The 7,469-nt window shown below is 41.0% G+C and overlaps 1 protein-coding gene across 1 annotated transcript in view; it reads right to left on the reverse strand.

Annotated features, from left to right (window-relative positions):
* Positions 1–6,804, reverse strand: part of LOC133397957 (carbohydrate sulfotransferase 8-like) — a 266,959-nt gene extending 260,155 nt beyond the window's left edge. The window contains exon 1 of the mRNA XM_061669440.1: positions 6,529–6,804. The gene's annotated coding sequence lies outside the window, so the exon portion shown is untranslated. The remainder of the gene's footprint in view (positions 1–6,528) is intronic.
* Positions 6,805–7,469: the final 665 nt, after the last annotated feature.

A 7,469-nucleotide genomic window follows, 5' to 3' on the forward strand; every position in this document is an offset into this window, starting at 1 on the left:
GGTAAACACATTGTAAGCAGTCATGGAAGTGTTGGGTCAACAAGGTTTTCGTTCTTCGAGTCATCCCCGTTTTAAAAGCCATCAATCAGGATTGTTTTGCAGCACTTAGCAACAGGAAGCAGTTTATTTCCTGCAGGCAACAAGTCACTCATCCAAACGGAAAGACAAATAAAAGCAAACTGGCAAAACATTATGTCCTCACGTATATGCTGACACCATTCAATTTGAATTGTTGGATGAGTCTTTAGTAAACCAACCAAGTCTGCTTCTCATCCTCCTCCATCCTGCCCCTCTTCCCGCACTCCCAGCTGGGCGTGGACCGCTCCCTTCCTCCAGCATCTAAGAGGCCATCTGGAAGGCAACAACTGAGTAGAGTCATTGAGTGTTAAAGCAGTGGGGGTGGGTCTCTCTGTGAATTGATAACACCTGCACACCACCTCCCGCTGCATGTGTGATGATGCTCATCTTGATTCGAGCCACACACACCGGGAAAATATTAACTTGTTTATGCAATGGCGGTGGGTGTGAAAAATTGTTTCATTTGGGATACAAGAGGCAATCCTCTCGAAATCCAGCAGATGGCACCCTAGTGAAAAAAGCCAGTTATTCTATTCTATCAGAGTAATTTTTTTTCTATCCGCTTATCATCACTAGGTTGTGGGTGAGTTTGAGCCTACCCTGTTGACTTTGGGTGAGAGGCGGGGTAAAAGAAAACTCATCAATTTCTAATATTGAATTGTATATATTAAAAGGAGGACCCCGTTTTGTGGCGGCACGGTGGGCGACTGGTTAGAGCGTCAGCCTCACAGTTCTGAGGACCCTGGTTCAATTCCCGCGGGCCCCGCCTGTGTGGAGTTTGCATGTTCTCCCCGTGCCTGTGTGGGTTTTCTCCGGGCACTCCGGTTTCCTCCCACATCCCAAAAACATGCATTAATTGGAGACTCTAAATTGACTGTAGGCATGACTGTGAGTGCGAATGGTTGTTTGTTTGTATGTGCCCTGCGATTGGCTGGCAACCAGTTCAGGGTGTACCCCGCCTCCTGCCCGATGACAGCTGGGATAGGCTCCAGCACGCTAGTGAGGAGGACCCTAGTGAAGAGAAGCGGCTCAGAAAATGGATGGACCCCGTTTTGATTGATTATACTTGATTTTCAATAAATAAATACAAAAACAACATTGACTCGTGACTCAGAAAAGAAGGAGGTTGTGGTTGGGGGTAAGCAGCAGATTTTATTGTGCCTCATATATTCTGCCTCACAACAAGTAACAAACAATGGTTAGAGGTTAAGGGTTTCGGTGAAAAGGAGCAATTTTCATTCCCTAATTGTCTAACTGTGATTCTGCTGCAGCTCCCTGTCATTTATCTGCCTCGTGGGCAGCAGGATCTTTTTGCACCAAGTGGCCAAAGTAACAGCCCATAGTCTGCCTACCAACAAGAAACAAACAGGCTGACTGAACCAGAAAAAAAATCCGTTTTTAGAAGGAATTGCATACACTATTGTCCCTGCATACTGTGCATTGAGTTTTAAAATTAACCACCAGTCTTTTAAATTCAACTCCAAGTCCCATTAAAGAATTTCCCCAGAAGACAGGATTCCAGTCAACAACTTGATGTCAAAAAAATTCTCTGCAAAGCCTCCCCACAAAAAAAAAAAATTCAATAATAATCCAATAGGAGCCAACATTTGGACAATGAATCAATACATCATTACTTTTCTCTCTTTTCCCCCCCATTTGGATGTCACTCAAGCACAGCTTTTTGCACCTGAAAAAAATCTGACAACTTCCTCTCTCTCTCACACACACACACACACACACACACACACTCACACACACACTCAGAGTTGCAATTCTGTTCAAGATAATTTATGTGTATGTTTGCAAACTCAGACGTCACAAAGCAGAGATGCCTACTGCATTAAATTAGGAATAATTTTAAGAATGAATTCAAGCCGGCTATGTAACTTTAGCAAATAGCGGAGGACTCTGTGCGTTTTTTTTTTTTTTTTTAACGAGCACGGTCATTGTTTGTGACAGCCACACACAAACAGCACAAAAACACCACTAAGATCTTCCAAGCAATTGTGAGCCTGGTTTCGAGTCGGCCCAAAAAGAAAACAGGGTCATTAAAAGAAACATGGAGAGCAACAAAACAAAAAGAACAAAACATTATCCAAACACCATTTTTTTTTTAAACTAATGAGAAAGAGGGAGGTAACAAAGCCCCACCCTTTCACATTTGAGATAAATACATACATACATAGATAGATAGATAGATAGATTCTAGAGAGAGAGAGAGTGAGAGAGAGGGGGGGGGTTGCACTGGTGATCGACTGGTCAGCACATCTGCCTCACAGTTCTGAGGACCGGGGTTCAAAACCTAGCCCCGCCTGTGTGGAGTTTGCATGTTCTCCCCGTGCCTGGGTGGGTTTTCTCCAGGCACTCCGGTTTCCTCCCACATCCCAAAAACATGCATTAATTGGAGACTCTAAATTGCCCGTAGGTGTGAATGGTTGTTTGTTTATATGTGCCCTGTGATTGGCTGGCGACCAGTTCAGGGTGTACCCCACCGCTCGCCCAAAGATAGCTGGGATAAGCTCCAGCATGCCCGCAACCCTAGTGAGGTGAAGAATTTCCAATTTCCATCTAAGGCTTTTTATTTTTTAAATGACGTCGGTCACTCGCATCTGCTGTCTTATCCAAGTGCATCTTTTCTTGTCGCGAATGCTTATTTTCAACATTTGGTGTTCCATGTTCCTTTGAGTTATACGTAGTCTTTGCTATAACTTTGGCATTCGTAGTCCAAGTTTTACTACCGTAAGTGAAGACTGTTAAAATACATTGATCAAAAACTTTTATTTTCAAGCAAAAGGGAAGATTGTTCTTGAATATAAAAACTAAGCCTTCCATAAGCCTGCCAGGCAAGCTATATGCAGCGTTTTGTTTTGTTTATAAACAAAAACGCTGTGAGGTTTTCATGTGGTAAATCTTTTAGGACTAGTGTTACCAATACTGTACATAGAGAGGTAAACAAATGAACAAAGCTGCTCTTTGGAACACAAACATGAGCCTGAAACAGCATCCAGTAGTTGACGGTCACTGGTTGTCTTCTTGTTCGCCAGAGTTTCCCCTCCTTGTACTCTGCTGTTTTGTTAGCAGCTCGCGAGCTAAGCTAAGCTAAGCTAACTACTTGAAAGGCTTCAAAGCGTCACACACATGCATCCTGACTGATAATTTCTCACTAGCCTCCTTCTCATCTGCCATCCACCAAACAGACTGATGTCTTGAATGTCAAAAAAAGTGCTATTAACAAAAAATTAAAAATAAATAAAAAATAAAAATAAAAAAACACACACACTGTGGTGTCTCATCCAACCACTAGGGGCACTATGGAAAAGAGTGACTAGATGCAGGGTATAGAAAAGGAAACGAAGAAGAGCCACAGAAGAAAGTAGCATGACAGTGCTAACTGCTTATTGAAAAATCAAGCGAAGTAGAAGGAATTATAAGCATTTTTCTTGGAAGTACAACATACACACACACACACACACACACACACACACACACACACACGCCTCCATATAAAGCCTGGTGTGCTTAAATCCAGGACATTATTTCCTAGTATTGATACAATCTATTTATTACCCTTTAAAAACATTTAAAATCGATACATTTACGTCTGGAAAGCTCACTTGCCAAGCACAGATCGATCCAGTTTGATCACAGGAATATTAATCGAGATAATGAATGAATCGTTACACTTCTACACACGCACACACAGAGAGAGACGTCAATGCAGTTCAAAGATCCTCCACTTTCGGCCATGCACCTTCCACGGGACTCTTAAAATGATACCGTCACATCTGTCTCCTGACTATAAAGGAGTATTAGGGCCCAGAGAAATAAGGCGGGTTGGGGTGGGGGGTGTACAGATGAGAATAAATGGACCAAAATTACAAGGAAGATTTTATTTTATAATTTATTTTGAGAATAATAAAAGGGGAAAAAAATAGTTAATAAATAATTCAGTAGGTATGTGTATGTGTGCACGCACGCACACACGCACACACACACACACACACACACACACACACACAGTGGGTACGGAAAGTATTCAGACCCCCTTAAAATGTTCACTTTTTTTATATTGCAGCCATTTGCTAAAATCATTTAAGTTAATTTTTGTCCACATTAAATGTACACACAGCATCCCATGTTGACAGAAAAAAAAAACGGAATTGTTAATCTTTGCAGATTTATTAAAAAAAGAAAAACTGAAATATCACCAGATCTGTGCCTTGCCACAATTCTATCTCTGCGCTCTTGAGGCAGTTCCTTTGACCTCAGGATTCTCATTTGCTCTGACACGCACTGTGAGCTATAAGGTCTTCTTTCGACAGGTGTGTGGCTTTCCTAATCAAGTCCAATCAGTATAATCAAACACAGCTGGACTCCAATGAAGGTGTAGAACCATCTCAAGGATGATCAGAAGAAATGGAAAACACCCGAGTTCAATGTATGATTGTCAAAGCAAAGGGTCTGAATACTGATGGCTGTGTGACATTTACAGTTTTCTTTTTTAATAAATCAGCAAATATTTCAACAATTGGGTTTTTTTTCTGTCAACATGGGGTGCTGTGTGTAGATTAATGAGGGGGAAAAAATAAATGATTTCAACAAATGGCTGCAATATAACAAAGAGTGAAACATTGAAGGGGGTCTGAAAACTATCCGTACTCACTGTATATATAAAATAATTCCGTAGATACACCGCAAGGAATAAAAATTAAAGAATAAAGGAATAAAAGTTATTTTAGAAAATTTATTTCTGAAGAAAGTCAGAATAAAGTAATAAAAAATGCATGTCTATTTTTCTATGAATACAGTCAAAATAAAATGTGGAAGTTCTAATATCAGGAGGGGGGGAATTGAAATTTGACAAAGTTTAAATATTAGAAGATGGTGAGATTTATTTTTAGGACTAAAATTGTAAGATATTCAGAAAAGTTTCGCAATAAAAAGCGATAAAGTATTGAGGGGGGAAAAAAATACATTTTTCAATGACAAGTTGACCTAAGTTAATACAACAAACGCTGTTGAAAAATGTCAACATTTTAAGAAAAACTAATATCATAATAATAATAAAGGAAATAATATAAGGGGGGAAAAAGACTGCTTCCTGTGAATAAAGTCAAAATATTACATGAAAAAAGGTGTAATGATACAGGAGAAAAAAAGGTTTTTGAGACAAAATTTGGATATTATTACAAGATAAAAGCCAAGCTACAATATACTGAGGAATTTTGCAATAGTTATGTTACTAAAGTTGTGTACAAGATTAACTGAAAGTTTATATGCAATAATGTAATAGCAGTCCAATAAAGTTGTAATTTTTAAAAGAAACGTCAAAATATTACAAAGTTACATTTTTATGTGAATAAATTCAAAATATTGAGAATGAAGAAAAAAATGCACCTCAAACAATGGAAGTCAAACCCATTTTTGTCATGGGCCACACTCTAGTTATGATTTTCCTTAGAGGGCCATTAAGACTGAAACCATAATGTGTAAATCACTCATATTACACACAGTATACACACAAAAAAATTTATGTAGAACTACTTTTAAAATATGAAGTCGAGGAAAATAATTGATTCAACTATTCAATTAAAAAAGTGGTTTGGTAACAAACAAAAAAAAATGCTTGCAATCTGTCAACGATATTAAAAGTGAAGATAATTTACAATTTTGGAAAATATTTTAGGGAGAAGCATGAAGTAGACGCACATGATTTGCTTTCTCGGGCCACATACTATTATGCGGCGGGCCGCATCTGGCACCCAGGCCTTGAGTTTCACAACCGACTGTCACATCCTTGTAGCTGTTCTTATTACTTGGCAGGAAGACATCCCGACCTCAACGGGGGTTTAGCTGGTTATAAAAAGGTTGAATAAAATAATAAAAATGAGGCAAAAAGTGTTCACGAAACATCAATAAAGTTGTCATTTTACAAGACTAAAGTTCGAGCTTAAGTCAAAACATTACAAGACATAACTCACCATTTTACAAGAACGCAGAGAAAAAGTCGAAATCACACACATTCCAAAGATAAAGACGTTATCATTTATTCTAGCTTTTGTCTAATTATTTGTGTAGCATTAACTCTTCTTGGTACTGGGGCTAGGTTGAACATTTTGAAAAACAAGCCTGCAAACTAAATGCAACAGAGAGCAACAAAAAGTTTGACTGAAGCCGCACGTGAAATTCTCAACAGCTCCAAGACATCAACAGGCTGCCCCGTGACATATGGTCGGGTTGGGGGTCAACACCCTTGCGTACTTGCACAACACCCATTCATTACATTGGAATACAACCACAGCACACGAGTCATTCCTCCCACTCCAGTATACAGAAACGTGTGCATTAAGACACACAAGCAGGAAGAAAGAGGGAGCAAGCTGAGAGTGTAACACGAGTCTGTAATAGGAGCCCAAGCAGCACTCCCATCGCTTTGAGCGCAGCTTTTACCTTCGCACGACTCCTGGCGACCACTCAGCCCGCGAGACACCGGCGAAGTGTGCTCAAAGCGCCGCACGCCTCCTCACTAGTTGATCGGCACGGCTACTTTCCACTTTCAGGACCACGGAGAGCGCACGCGGACACTGGGAACACTGCCACCTCAGGGTGCGGGAGTCAAGTTTCACGCTGCCTCGGAGACGCCGTGGCCCGGGCGAGCATGCCTGCTCCTCCTCGGCCGTACACAGAGGATAAAGAGAGGGACAAAGGGAGGGAGCTGAGGAAGGGAGGGAGGGAGCCAATCGCGATGCAACTTGCAAGCTGCGCAGCGCCGGAGAGTCTCCAAGGACCGGTGTGACGCGCGTGTATCTCCGGGCGTGCACGTCTGCAGTAGGAAAGACACTTTTTTCCTCCCCCTTTTCTTTTTCCAATTTACGCCCGACTTCTTCTTCTGGCACCGGAACACATCGTTGGTTAGCCTATTTTGTCTTCAAGATCCTAGCTACCGCGTTAGTCCAGTGCCCAAAAACAAAACACACAAAAAAAAAAAGAGGAACAAAAAAAAAAAAGAAAAAAGAGTGGAGCAGTCCGACGGGAACGATTTGAAGCCGATCACCCCCACCCCCTCTCCGGTGTAAAACAAGCATGCATTCGAAATTAAATCCGCCCCCCCACCCCATGCAAAAAAAAAAAAAAAAAAAAAAAAAAAAGTACGGAGATGGGAGTGATGACAAGATAGTGTGGTGATGCGTGATGCTGCTTGCAGACTGCACACGAGCTACAGTCCCAACACACAGCAGAGGCGGCGTTGAGTTGAAAGCGTGCACACACACTGCACCGTGCATGCATGCATGCATGCACGGTGCAACTTCTCTTAAAATATCTCTCATCATCTTAATCTACAAAAAAATAAATAAAAATAAGTGCAACAATTTGCTTTGAAGTCCAAAATC

The sequence above is a fragment of the Phycodurus eques genome, chromosome 2 (assembly GCF_024500275.1).
Source record: "Phycodurus eques isolate BA_2022a chromosome 2, UOR_Pequ_1.1, whole genome shotgun sequence".
Classification (NCBI taxonomy): domain Eukaryota; kingdom Metazoa; phylum Chordata; class Actinopteri; order Syngnathiformes; family Syngnathidae; genus Phycodurus; species Phycodurus eques.